Source organism: Mustela erminea, chromosome 5 (assembly GCF_009829155.1).
Source record: "Mustela erminea isolate mMusErm1 chromosome 5, mMusErm1.Pri, whole genome shotgun sequence".
Taxonomy (NCBI): Eukaryota; Metazoa; Chordata; class Mammalia; order Carnivora; family Mustelidae; genus Mustela; species Mustela erminea.
Genome location: NC_045618.1, coordinates 49,788,866 through 49,802,779, shown reverse-complemented (window position 1 = coordinate 49,802,779; position 13,914 = coordinate 49,788,866).

The following is a 13,914-nucleotide window of genomic DNA, read 5'->3' as shown; positions in this document are numbered from 1 at the left end:
GAGACCGGAAGCCGGCAAGAAGTGGAGCACAGCTCCAGGCATGGGGAGCACTCCAACCTTATAAACATAGGATCCCGCCCAACATTCGTGTATTAAAAATTTGATTGTCAAACTTTGGTTATTTCAAAAATGTACTCCTGTGCAGTGATAAACTCACAAGTGTGGAAAGAATTTATAGACAATGTTCTGCCATTGTCTGAAATGTCAAGAAAAGGCAAACAAACTACATGTCTTCTTTTATTTAAAGATTTTATTTGTTTGTTTGTTTATTTATTTATGAGAGAGAATGAATGAAAGAGAGAGAGCACAAGCAGGGGGAGAGGCAGAGGGAGAAGCAGACTCCCCGCTGAGCAGGGAGCCCGACGTGATACTGGATCCCACTACCCTGAGATCATGACCTGAGCTGAAGGCAGACGCCCAACAGACTGAGCCAACTAGGCACTTCCACACAAACTAAATGTCTATTAATTGAGTGCTACTTAAGTCATTTTAAGGTTTCTACACACCAGGAAATGCTATGCCACTGTAATAAGGAATAAGCTCTTATGCGTTGGTGTGAAATACCTTTGAGTTTCAGACTTAATTAAAAATCAGAGGGGCACCTGGGTGGCTCAGTGGGTTCAGCCTCTGCCTTTCGACAGGGTCGTGGTCTCAGGGTCCCGGGATCAAGCCCCGACTCAAGCTTTCTGCTCAGCAGGGAGCCTGCTTCCCATCCGCTCCCTGATGACCTCTCTGCCTACTTGTGATCTCTCTGTCAAATAAATAAATTAAATCTTTTTTAAAAAATCAGAGGGAGGGAATATGTAGATAAAGTCCAGAAGGATAGACTATCTGGATGCACATGGGTTGGAGGAAGACCTTGCTGCAAATTTTCTTGTGCTTTTTGAATTTTGAGAGATGTGAACAGGCACACCTGGGTGGCTCAATCAGTTAAGTGTCTGCCCTGGGATCAAGTCCCACATCAGGCTCCCTCCTCTGTGGGAAACCTTGTTCTCCCTCTCCCATTCTCCCTGCTTGTGTTCTCTTGCTTGCTGTCTCTCTATCAAAGAAATAAAATATTTTTAAAAAATTAACTTCTATTTTGAGTTAAATTGGAGCCACGGGAAGTTTTGAATAGAGTGGGGAAATCTGACTTACGATTTAAAAGGATTGTTCTGATTTCTGTGTTGAGGAAGGACTATGGAGGAGAAAGACAGAAACAAGATTAGAGGCTCTTACAACCATCCAGGTGCTAGATGATGGTAACTATTACCACTTTCTAGGCCTTCCTTACCAAATTAACAAAAACTAGGTAGACTGAAATGGACACAAATTTATTCAGTAACACATCTGGTGTCCAGAAGTCCCAAATCTAGGCATCGGCGGAGCAATGCTCCCTCTGAGGGCTCCAGAAGAGAATTCTTCCTTGCTTCTTTTATCTGCCTGGTGGTCCAGGCATTTCCTGGATGGGGACTGCAAAACTCTGATCTCCACTTCCATCTCCTCGTGGCCTTCTCTTCTCCCGGTGTCCCTGTGTCTCTGATCTCTCTCTCTGCCTCTCTCTTACAAGGACAACTGCGACAGATCTAGGGCCCACCCTGAGTGCAGGTGGATCTCAACTCAAGATTCTTAATTATGTCTACAGAGACCCTTTTTCCACACGAGGACACATTCCCAGGGGAGCATAATTTAACTCACTACAGTGGTTCAGGGCTACGCTGATAGCAGTGAAGGTATTAAAACGGTTCTTGATATATTTTGAAGATAGGGCCCGCAGGAGGAGTAAGAGGATGAGGAGTCACTAGTGACTGCGTGGGTTTTGACTGAGCAACTGGAAGGCCGGAGTGGCCACCGCTGAGACCGGGAAGGTGGCAGGTGGATCAGACTGGGGAGAGCGTTAGATCAGAAGTTCGATCTTGAACGTAACAAGCTGGAGATGAGTGTTGGAGCCCAAGAAGAGATGTCAGATAGGCAGATGGCTATAAATGCCAGGATGAGAGAGAACGTTCTAGGCTCGGGACAGAAATCTGTGAATTGTCAGCAGGCAGATGGTATTTAAAATCATAAAGCTGGATGACATTGTCTCAGCAGTGAGACAGCAGGAAGAGAGAAGAGGATCTGTGCCCAGGACCAATGCTTGGCTGCAGCCAGACAAGAATTTGATGTTTCTGCTCCCACTCAGCCCGCGGGTGGGGGCCCTCTAAGCAGCACCCAGGTCCCCATGTGACCTGACCACTCTTCCTGCACAAGTCCTCCAATTGGCTGATCAGTCCTGGCTCCTGTTTTCATAGACTTCCTTTAATGATCTGTTCTTCTGGACACCCATATATATAAAAGAGTAAGAGCAAGAAGAGGGAAGGAAAAGCCCCTTGGCGGTTTGGGGAAATTCCCTTGCATTGACCAGGAAAGACCCGGACCATGGCACCCCCGAGTTCATCTCCACCGCAGAAGACTGTTCCCATTCCTCATGTTTCTTTTCAAACCAAAGGCCAGTCAGATGCATCAGCTCAGATCAAAATAGCACTGCCCATCTGAGTGGCATTGCCAACCTCTGTCCATTTCTGCAGCTCTCCACTGCCGTTCTTGTTTGTCAAAAGATGAGAAAACAAATACATTGGCAGGTTGTCAGGAAATATTTTCTCCCAAAATCCAATATACTGCATGGGATTCAAATCTATTTATACTCTTAAAAAATTAAAATCAATGCTTCTGTTTGCAGCACGGCCGTGTGTTCTTACTGAGTTTACTTTCGCCGTGAAGAGACTTTACTGTCTGCAGAGAACTTTCTCTACTCAGGAAACTTGTGTTTCTGCCCGTGGTTGATGGCGCCAAGGTTTCGGAATAGACAGGAGTGGGCAGGACGAAAAAAGCCAAGGTCAAGAGTCTCATCTTTTTGTTGACTGTCAGCGTAGTTATATTTGATGGCCCCAAAATGTACGTCCTTGAAATTATGCTTTTGAGGTAAAGGGAGGCAGGATTTTGCTTACACGGCTGGCGTTTCAACTGGTACAACTAATTCACGCATTGTTTAAGGTGTGCATATCTTCCAAGCTGGTCTTTCCTCAGATGGCAACAGAGCCTACAGATATCCTCAAGTATGTACACAAAGAATGTTATAAACGATGTGGCCTGCAGCACTCTAACACCATAAAACTGTAAACAACCTAAAGGTCCATCAACACATTTTTTCATCATGTCTACAAAACGGAATGCTACGTATCTTATGAAAGCCTGGATGTATTAGTTTGCTCAGGCTGCCATAACAAATGTCACAGACAGGCGAGGGGCAGGAGAGGAGGGCGAAACAACGGAAAAGGATTTTCTCCAAGTTCTGGAGACTAGAAGTCCAAGATCAAGGTGTCCATCCCGAGATTTCTCCTAAAGCTTCTCCCCCTGGCTTGCAGCTGCCCTCCCTGTGCTCGCTGTGTGCTCTTGTGCTCATCCCTCTCTGTGTGTGCTTGTCTGCTGTCTCTGTGTCCTCATCTCTGCTTAAAAGGACACCAGTCCTATTGGATTGGGGCACATCCTAATGACCCATTTTAACTTAATTACCTTTTTAAAAAGGTCTTATCTCCTGATACATTATATTCTGAGGTACTGGGGGTTAGGGTTCAAAATATGCATTTTGGGGGACACAATTCAGCCTGTACCACTGGACTAGCTCTATATACTCTGACTTAGAAAAACGGCCATGAAATTCTGTTTAGAGAAAGAAGCGAGTTGCAGAAGAGACTGTATGGTTTGATCCTGATGTTGCTTTAAAAACAACATGCGCGCGCGCGTGTGTGTGTGTGTGCAGCATAGTGAAGAAAAACATCAGCAAGGGCACACACCAGTTAATGCTGGCTCTCTTTGGAGAATTGGATGGGAGTATAGAGAAGTCCAACTTTCTATTTTATAAATGCCTACATTGTTTGATTTTTTTTTTTTTTACAACCACCAAGCAATATGGTCATAATTTAAATTTTGCAAATCTGGCAGGAAAATAGGAAGGCTGCTCTTGCTCCCTGGGAGTGTTCAATGACAGTGCATGGCTCAGTATTTTCATCATTGTCTCTGTATTAAGCGCCTACTATGTGCCAAGTATCTAACTCTAAATCGTTTGGGGCACCTGGGTGGCTCAGTTGGTTAAGTGTCTGACTTTGGCTCAGGTCATGATCTGTGGGTCCTGGGATGGAGACCCGTATGGGGCTCTGTGATCAGTGGGGAGTCTGCTTCTGGCGTTCCCCCAACTTGTGTGCTCACTCTTGCCCTCTCAAACTCTTTTGAAAAAAATCTCACTTGACCCCACACCACCATAGTGCTATAAGCTACATATTAGTACCCCCATTTGCTGATAGGGAACCTGGGCCTAGAGAGGGCAGACGTTGGGCCCAAAATTACATAGCAAGTAACTGACAGAGGTAAGAGTCAGGCCTGGGTCTCCCTTTTTTTTTTTTTTTTTAAGGTTTTATTTATTCATTTGAGAGAGAGACAGTGAGAGCACAAGCAGGGGGAACAGCAGAGGGAGAGGCAGACTCCCTGCTGAGCTGGGAGCCTGATGTGGTGCTTGATCCCAGGAACTGGAGATCATGACCTGAGCTGAAGGCAGATGCTTAACCATCTGAGCCACCCAGTCACCCCACTGGGCCATGGGGATGGCTTGAATTAAATCTTCCCCTTTGCCAGAATAGTCACTTGTAGTGTCTGCTGCTGAGCTTGTGGATGGTCAGGGATTAGTGACCTTTCCTTAGAGAAGGGGTGTCCCCTCTTTGGCTCCTGGGAGCTGGCCCAGGAGATGCCCACAAGGAGTTCTCCAACTGCTACTTCTTTGAATTAACATTCGTGAGTGCCCACTGCATGCCCAGCTCCAGTTACAGACGCTTAACATCTGTTAACAGATCCTTCGCAACAACCTCATTTTGTAGATGAGATGAGTGAGGCATGAAGAGCTCCCCCAAAAAGAGAGAACCTGGTGAGCCACCTACTGCAGGCTTTGTGCAGGCTGCTGGGCAGTGAAGTGCCCTGCTCTCAATTACTCACAACGTGGCAGAAAGAACAGGGGTAATACAAATCCCTTGGTAACCGAATAGAATCAATTCAAAAATGTGGACCAGAATGTGCTGAACGTTAAGGGGATTCACCATGGAGATAATGGGTGCTGCAGTGCCAAGGACAGTGCCTGGCACAGTGTGTGTCCTCCTAGACAAGCAGTTGTTCAGCCTCAGAGCACAGGCACTGGGTGTGGGTGTACATCCAGAGATGAAATGGAGAACCAGATTCGAATATACTGTTCCATACAGAATCAATCTCAGAATTCCAATGCAGAGCTGAGACTTCAGATTTAGTGGTGGAGAATGTCATGGTCATGTGACATGTGACATGGTCACATGTCAGCTACAGGAAGAGTCTCTGCGGTGCGAGGGACATGGGGATGAGCAGGCTGGCAGGCTTGAGCTCATAGTATGTACCGAATGCAGGCTTCTTTCCTTTCAGCCTAAAGCCAAGGAGTGTAATTAGTGCATTGGTGATATTTGGGGGTGCCTTGGAGCTCCATATTTTAGCCAACATCAATGCCCACAGGACTGGTCCAGAGTTCATCAGAGTATTGGGTCCAGTGGGTGCTTTCATGGAAGTCACCTTGTTCAAAGCTGTGCATGAAAGTGGATTAGAAAGAAGGAGAGAGACTCTCCAAGACAGAATGGGGACCGACAAGGATAGATGCAAAGTCATGCAGTGAGGTTCAAAATACTGCATGAGATGGCTGGGGAGCTCAGGCTAGACAAGACTTTACATGAAGGCTTGAAATTACTCATTTGGCCATAAGTTCCCTATGAACTTAAAGTATAATATTACACAGCTGCTGGGAAAGCTGGTGCAAATTTAATCTGCATTCCTAGAAGCATGGTGTTTAAGATCAGAGAGGTAAGGGTCCCCCGTCCTTGGGACTGGCCAGACTTCCCTGGGGCTTGGGGTCTAGCTGGCCAACAGTGGCAGTAGCTGTAAACAACAGCCCAGGGACTGGATCCAGCCCTCGGGCACACTCTGCTGGGCTTATACAGCGCCGTAAAAACACAAAAACAGAATCAGGAAGCCCACGAACTGATCTGATAAAAATAAAAAATTTGCAAACAGAAACCCAGATTTCCAGCAGCTTTTGAAAGCTTCCACGATCTGGCACCATCCATTCGTGACAACACCTGGCTGGAGCCAAACGGCGTCTGCTTCCCTCAGACCAAGCATCTGCTCGCCAGTTTGCCACAGCGTCCACCAGCCCTCCCATGGTGGCCAACGGCGTGGCTGGCCATGTGTTGCCTTCTATTATGGAATGTGGTTGGGGGGATTTTTATCCATGTGTCCGTGCGGAGGGGAAAATGACAGAGTGAGAAGACCACAAGATTTTACTGCTGTCGGCCTGGTCTCTTTGTTTTCATGACTAGCCCCGTTTGGCGAAGGGGGGACTCTAGCTGGGAGACTAAGCCAGGGGGAAGCTCGGGCTCAGAGGAGGCAGGATTGTGGAGATATTGGAAGGACTGTCCCAGGGCAGGGAGGTTGGCCTGTGCTTTAACTCCGGTGTGTAGACCAGATGACGAGAGTTCTAGAAAAGCAGACCTCTCCTTCATATATGGATGACTTTTTGAACAATCAACACTTCTCAATAGGAAGGAGTTGGCTCAGGGAGTGTGGAGCCGGAAGAAAGGAGGCAGGATTTCTCAGGGGATGGGATAGAAAGACAGTGCCTAACCAGGAGTTTGGGTCCCACCATTAGCTGCTGTGGCCTTCAACGAGTTTGTTAACTCGATGCCTGTAAAAACAGACATTAAAATCGTGCTGCCTTTTAGAGAGATGGTGAGGGTAAAATTAAAGAGAGCAAATAAATTATTTTGTATAATGTTTGGCATGTAGTAAACACCCCATAAATGTTAGCTATTATTATTTGCAATTGGGTGAAAGGTTGGGTAATTTATTTCTAAGCTCATTGCCAAGTCCCAGCTCTGTGATGCTATATCCCATCCATCTCCATTCTCTCCCTCCAGGAAGTTGCTAAAAAGAACGAAAATGAGTGAATTTCAATCTCCTCTTCTTTTACTGCTTCTCCCTCACTTCCATCAGGGCATTTCTCACTCATGAAATGGCCACAAGCTAACCCTGTGAACGACAGGCTTTATTTTTAGCTCCTTCCATGGCCTCTTCCTTTGTGCCAAACACCCTGGAAGTCTGCTATGGTTCGCAGAAGGTAGGCTCTCTTGAAAATGTTTGCTCATCTCTATTGCTTCAGATTTCACATGGATTGCCCTGAGTCCTTTTATCAGTAGTGATGATATCAATGGGCTGAATTAAGTTCAAGATCAATCAGCTTCTTAGGACTTGAGCTTGAAAGAAGCAGACAGACAAATACGAAATGCTGAGCCTTTAAATTGAGTCAGAGGCTTCTTTCTTGTGCATGGGGCAAATGGGCGCTGGCTGTATTATGGGCTGCTGGGCCTGCAGTTTTATGGCTAAGGTTGGTGGAGGGGGAAAAATGTGAGAACAACACAAGTTTCTTTCTTTTTCTAGCAGAAGCTGCCTGTGACAAACACTGCAAAATATATACCCATTCCTCCTTACTGGTTAAAACCCCAGTTTTGGGGGCACCTGGGTGGCTCAGTGGGTTAAAGCCTCTGCCTTCGGCCCAGGTCATGATCCCAGGGTCCTGGGATGGAGCCCCACATCGGGCTCTCTGCTCAGCAGGGAGCCTGCTTCCTCCTCTCTCTCTCTGCCTGCCTCTCTGCCTACTTGTGATCTCTGTCTGTCAAATAAATAAATAAAATCTAAAAAAAAAAAAAAAAGTTTTGTTCAGGGTGTGAATGCGCCTCGTTAGTCACATTTCCCTAGTCCCTTCCTACCCCCACCCCCGGGGGGCAACCTTCCTTATCATTGAAACCAAGGTTGATGGGCACCTGGATGGTTTAGTTGATTAAGGATCTACCTTCAGCTCAGGTCATGATCCCAGGGTCCTGGGATCAGTTCCTGCTTCTCTCCCTTTGTGCACCTCTCTCTCTCATGAATAAATAAATAAAATCTTAAAAAAAAAAAAAAAAAGAAACAGAGGTTGACTTCTTGTTACATCAGAATGATAAACCTCTTATTTAAGTCACTGTTTATCAGATGTTCTGTTCCTTCCAGCCAACCACGGTCTCTACAGTTCTCAAATCCTCAACTGGGTGTCCAACAACTCAATTCGATTCTGACACTCTCTATCTAGAATTAGCAGCAGACACCATAGGTTCGAGGCTCTGTCACACCAGACTGCCTCCCCTTCAAATGCTGGCCAGGAGTCCTGAAGCATCCACACTTCTCATCAACCAGCTGTATGTGGGGGGTTCCCCTACCCCTTCCTCAGGTCTGACAATTTGCTAGAACTGCTCATAGAACTCAAGAAAGCACTTTACTTGTGTTTATTGGTTTATTATTAAAAAATAGAACTCAGAAAAAAAAAAAATAGAACTCAGGGGGCAACTGGGTGGCTCAGTTGGTTGAGTGTCTGCCTTCGGCTCAGGTCAAGATCTTGGGGTCCTGGCATCCAGCCCCTGGTTGGGCTCCCTGCTCAGTGGGGAGCTTGCTTCTCCCTCTCCCTACTGCTTCCCCTGCTTGTGCTCTCTGTCAAATAAAATCTAAAAAAAAAAAAAAAAAAGTATTTAACTCAGGAACACCAAATGGAAGAAAGACATAGGGTAAGGTCTGGGGGTGCGTTGGGAACTCCCAGTCTCTTTCCAGGCACAATCCTGTCAGCACACCCATGCGTTCAACCCAGAAGCTCCTGAACCTGTTGTTTAGAGGTTTTTAATGGAGATTTCAATCCTAGACATGATTGAAATGAATGACCATTCATGACTGAACTCAATCTCCAGTCCCCTCCCCCACCTGGAGGTGCGATGGGACTCAAAGTTCCAACCCTCTCATCATGCTTTGGTCTTTCTGGGACCAGCTCGAAGCTGGCTGGGTGGGGGGCAGCCACCAGTCATCTCATTAGCATACAAAACATGTTCTCATTCAAGAGATCCCAAGGGTTTTAGGAACTGTGCCAGGCACCAGGGAAAAAGACCAAATATATTTTTTTGTTATACCACAGAATCCTATCTAATTCATAGACCAACTACTTACGAGGTGCTTCCATTAATTTTCACCGTATAACAAAGTACTACAAAACTTGGAGGCTTATAACAACCACCATTTGATTTTTTTCTCACAGAATAATGAGGTGGATGATTCTTCAGCTGGCTTCTCTTGGGGTCTCATGTGGTTATAATCAGAAAATCCAAGATGGCTTCACTCACGTGCTTGGCATCTTGGCAGGCGCAGGTAAAAGCCAGGGGCTCCTTTCTCTCTCACTAGTCTTTCCATATGTCTTTCTATATAGCAGCTGGATCCCAAGGAGAACATTCCAATGTATAAGGATTTATCAAGGCTTTGCTTGCATCATGCTTGCTAACGACCCACTGGCCAAGCCCAGAGTCACTGTGCCACCAGTCACAGCACCACCAAATTAACAGTCTACCACACCAGGAATGTTGTAGAAGGAATATATTCTTTACATAGAACACGAGATAATATTAACTGCCACGTCCCCTCTAAATAGTAGATTCCTTCTTTTTAGTGCTTTTTATAATTCTACCCTTATCTCCTTCCCACCTCTTTTCCTTTTCCTCTCCTGACAACTAACTCTCACCCCAAAAAAGCAAAAAATGTGCCAGGTTCCTACAGAAGCATCCCAGTGACTTAGAATCTAGGAATTAGGACCTGAGCTCTTTAGGGTTATAAACTGATAGCCCCACTGATAGTGGGGAAATTTCAGGGATGTCTGACTCAGTTGGTTAAGTATCTGACTGATCTCTGCTCAAGTCATGATCTCAGGGTCATAGGATCAAGCCCCAAGATGGGCTCCATGCTCATCTGGGTCTGCTGGAGAGTCTTTCTCTCCCTCTTCCTCTGCTGCCCCTCAAATACTAAATCTTAAAAAAAATATATAGGGAAATTTCCAACATACCAAAAAGCAAATATATACAGAGGAAAAACCTGGTGGTTGTCAGAGGGGAGAGGTGGGGGGCGGGGGGACATGCAAACTATGTAAAGGGGTTTAAGAGGTACAAATTTTCCAGTTATAAGACAAATGAGTCACAGGGATAAGAAGTACATCACAGGAAACACAGACAATAATATTGTATAAATAACATCATAAGATGACAGATGGTAACTATAGTCACTGTGGTGAGCATTTTGTGATGTATAGAAGTGTTCGATCACTACGTCGTAAACCTGAAACGAACATTATAGGTCAACTATACTTCAATTAAAAAAAAAATTCATCTTAGAATTCAGATTCCCAGCTTCCCCTGAAAATTGGAAAGAGCAAGCAATTTCTGGGTTCACACGCTTCCATGGCAACAAGAGGCAAGTGCCCTTGACGCTTCCCTTTTAGAAGGACCAAGGCTCTCCAGCACACCAGGGTCCCTAACACTCCATAGTGGTCTCGCTCACATTGGGACCACAGATTCTAACTTGCCTTTGCTGCTTCACCCATTGCTTTCAACCCTCTGGCCTCTGAGGGTTTTTGAATTGCCACCCCTGCTTGAAACTAATTCTGAATTTTCTCTCTTTCCTCATACCTCCCCCCACCAACCAATTTATCTCCTCTCTATAAAATGTGCTCACTGTTCATTTCCACTCACTCACCGTAATTCCATCGTTGTGGTTTGTCTGAAGGCTTTCCCAGCTTGAGGACAGCCCATGAAACAGCATCTTGCCTATTGTTTAAGCAATGCCAAAACAAAACAAAACAAAGAAAAAACCCACCTCCTTTTAAAAGCCATGCTTGACTTAATAGTGGTAGTGGATTCATCTGGTTTCAGTTGTGTTTAAATTCAGGACCCCTGGCTTCCACTCCTTCATAATGTCTCTGGTCAAAGCTTGATTACCCATATTACTGTTTCTGGATTACAGATAGATGTCCACAACACGAGGACAGGCTCTCTATACAAAGCATTATTCTATAATGTGAGGACCAAGAAACACAACTAAGTCTCTTTCAAAGAGACATGTTTGGTCCAAATTTGGAGAATCACTGAAGGCAGTGGTTCTCAAAGTGTGGTCCTTGGAAGATCATCACCCAGACTTACCTTCTCACAGCTTTTTCTTTTTTTTTTTTTAAAGATTTTATTTATTTGACAGAGATCACAAGTAGGCAGAGAGGCAGGCAGAAGGGCTCTCTGCTGAGCGGAGAGCCCGATGTGGGGCTAGATCCTAGGACCTTGAGGTCATGACCTGACTGGAAGGCAGAGGCTTTAAACCACTGAGCCACCCAGGTGCCCCTTCTCACAACTTTTTAATAATGCAATCTCCAGCCTCACCCCTGATCCTAATGGATCAGGCACTCTGAGGGGGCAGGGCTGAGCAATCTATGTTTTAACAAGCCTTCCATGTCATTCTGATGCATGCTGCAGTTGGGGAATCACTGATTCGAACCATTCCCCCCCTGCAGCACCCCCAGTTGGCCTCATGGTTCCAGTTTGAGCCAAGCAGAGTAAGTGGACCTTTCCCCAAGGACAGTTGGTTCTGCTGACTTTTTAGATATTTTCCAGAGTCCTGCATGGCCGCAGGTCAGCGTCAGTACCACCTGAAGGTGGATTCCCAGCTCTCCCCGCCCCCACTCCAAATCAGTAGGTCGCGTGCTGCTCTAACAGGCTCCCTGGCTGATGCCAGTGATCACTTACACTCCGAAATTTGGAGAAAGTACCTGCTGATGGGTCCATTTCTTTCTACCCACCACTAAGCACAGGTTGGCGCAATTTGGCACCCCAGTTCCTAGAAAACCACTTTCAAAGCCCACTGGTTTTGGAGGGTCACTGAGTGGTTCGGGGCACCTGCCAAGTGATGCCCCCGTCTGCACACAGCCCCCTCTCCTGCTGTAGAGTGCGGCTCTCTTGCCCAGATGCCCACACTGCCAAACTGTTTGGTGGGCTTGCCCTTTGGGGCTTTTTGTAATGGCATTTGACCCATAATATGCTTTCTGCCTGGCCACAGGCGATTGTTTGCAGACCTTCTGGAGGGTTAATAAATAAATGATGGGCTTCTTTCTGGCCACGGGAAACCATCTCAAGGTCAATGACATTGCAGAGCAGGGCTTTCCAGAGCTTGCTAAGATTAAAAAATCATCAGCTCCCACTAACCACATCCCCTCTTTTCTGAAACTTTGAAGCTTTGCTGCTGCAAAAAGGAGCACAATTAAGCCTCGATAAAATTTTAATAGCGGGAATTATGCACTCTGCAACCAGCCTACAATTAGCCGTTGCTATGCTACGGGCAGAACCTAATCACGATAATGAGGCAAACAAAGGGAGGGAATTAATCAGGGCTATAAGGTTAGTGCACAGCCGGTTCCATCTCAGAGCACTGATTTCTGAAACACAGCAGTGGGGCCCCTGGGAAATCTCAGTCCTACACAAGGTTAGATTAGCTGGTGTGGGGTGTGTGTGTGTAATCTTCTGAGTAAGGAAGGCTATGTACAATATCATTCCTACACCGCCATGAGGATATATTCATTTTTTAAAAATTATGGTGCCCCTATTCTGTGTAGAAAACCATGCTAGATTCTGTGAAAGAGATACTGTTTATGAGACACAAGCCCCGCCCTCTAGGACTTTACTACCCGAGGTGTCTCCCTGGACCAGCGGAATCCACACCACCTGGGAGCTCGTTAGAAATGCAGAAGCTCGGCGCCACCCCCCGCCCCCCACCAAAACCTCCTGAATCACAGGTGGATTATAGCAAGAGCCCTGGGTAACCTGTGTGCATACAGGAGATGTGAGACCCTGCTCTGGATTTCGTCCTAGTAATTCTAACATTGTTATTATAATAATGATGGTTTCCGCCAGGTTCCACGTGAGGCATTCGAAATGGATACCGATCTCATTTAATCTTTACCATACTGTGAGGTTCCCCCTGTTACGCATGTGAGGAAACTGAGGCTTAAAGGAGTTAAGAAACTTGCTCAAGGTCACCGAACTAGCAGTAGGAGGGAGCAGAATGGTCATTCCAGGATTTCCTGATGGCAAAGTCTGGGTTCTTACCCTCTTGTCTAAAGTGCTTCCTGTGACAAACAGATGAAGGGTGAACAAAAAGGGTCATAATTCAGATCAGGGTTTGATAAAGAGTCATAAGGGAAGATGGTTTTAGGAGAATAAAAAGGGGTAGGAGTCTCTTTTGGCTGGGGTGAGTGGGGATGAAGGAAGTAGCCTTTGAGCTGGAATTTGAAAAAGTGGGATTTATATAGCTATAATGGTGAGAAGGGTGTTCTAGGCAGCAGGATCAGCATAAGCAAAGCACAGTGACTTGAAGTCATGGAGAATGTCCATGGGGCTAATGAGAAGAACGCTTGCACGTGATCTGTGTGTGAGCTGCGGCTGGCTTATGGAAGGCCTTGAATGTTGAGATAATTTCATTAGGAGAAGGTGAGGATCTGTGCAGGGTGTCTGAGCTGAGGGTGTCACGGTCAGGCCAAGTTCCAGAAAGAGCTGTCATAGACATTATGAACTGCGTAGAGAGAACCAGAGGGAAGCCCGAGAGCCCAAGGCACCATGGGGGTCTTTGGGGGGTCTGAAACAGGGGTGTCAGGGAAATCAGAAGGGAAGGGGTGCCAAGAGAGCCTGTGTGGAGAGCGGGGACAGGGCATTGGGATCAGTCTGAGCCTCCAACTCCAGACTCCACCCTCGGTGACTGGGAGACCACCAAGTCAAAGGGAAAGATGTCTTGGGGAGAAAGATGGCATCATGATTTGAGATATATTATATTTCATGTGATTCGCATCTTCCCATCTGCAACAATGATGCTCATCCAACCGATGTTTACTGATAGGGACAGCAAAATGAAGAAGGCACAGCAAAAAAGAAATGACAGTTCACACTAACTGAATACCACAGA